This window comes from Aphidius gifuensis, linkage group LG2, assembly GCF_014905175.1.
Source record: "Aphidius gifuensis isolate YNYX2018 linkage group LG2, ASM1490517v1, whole genome shotgun sequence".
Taxonomy (NCBI): Eukaryota; Metazoa; Arthropoda; class Insecta; order Hymenoptera; family Braconidae; genus Aphidius; species Aphidius gifuensis.
In genome coordinates, this window is record NC_057789.1 from 12,988,826 (window position 1) to 12,989,784 (window position 959).

General features: G+C 36.2%; 1 non-coding gene across 1 annotated transcript; it reads right to left on the reverse strand.

Moving 5' to 3' along the window:
- Positions 1-279: 279 nt before the first annotated feature.
- On the reverse strand, positions 280-352 carry Trnas-gga. Its single transcript has one exon. It is a non-coding gene; the product is annotated as a tRNA-Ser (tRNA).
- Positions 353-959: the final 607 nt, after the last annotated feature.

A 959-nucleotide genomic window follows, 5' to 3' on the forward strand; every position in this document is an offset into this window, starting at 1 on the left:
AATATTAATAATAATAAAAATAATTGATTGTAGATATTCAACAATTAATAACTAAACTGAATAGATTTTTTCTGGTTGAAAAAAACCAGAAACTTAGAAAAAATAACGAAGTTCCCCCGCCGGGAATCGAACCCGGGTCTTTTGCTTTCCGGGCAAACGCCTTGACCACTAGACTACAGGGCTTCTTATTTTTTCTAAGTTTCATCAAGTTAACTCCGACGTCCTTCTATGCGTCAATTCATTTTTTGAAAAAAACCAGAAACTTAGAAAAAATAACGAAGTTCCCCCGCCGGGAATCGAACCCGGGTCTTTTGCTTTCCGGGCAAACGCCTTAACCACTAGACCACAAGGCTTCTTATTTTTTCTAAGTTTCATCAAGTTAACTCCGACGTCCTTCTATGCGTCAATTCATTTTTTGAGTGAGCACATAAAAATGAAGATATTTCATTTGATGAACTAACTGAACCAGACTTTGAATTGGCAGTACCAAAAAAAAAAAAATTAAATTAATGACACCAATGCTTGCCAGTGCATTAGACAAGACATCAACCTCTGATCACAATGCGGCATATATAATCGCTGCAACTGCGATTAGTCTAGGACACAACATTGATGATATTTTACTCAGTTCCAGTACGATTCATAGAGCTCGAATTGAAAACCGTGAAAATCTTGCAATTGAATTGAAAAGAAACCTACAATTTTCATCTCATTGAATTGTTCATTTTGATGGAAAGATCTTACAAGATTTAGTTGGCTATGAGACAGTTGATAGAATCGCAGTGTCAATTTCTGGTTTTGGACGCAGTCGTTTACTAGGTGCATCAAAAATTGTAAATGGAACTGGTGTCAATCAAGCGAAAGCAGTTGTTGAAGTCCTTAAAACATGGAACTTGGATCGTGTTAAAGGACTGTGCTTTGACACTACGAATGCAAATACTGGTAAATTTAATTTTCTG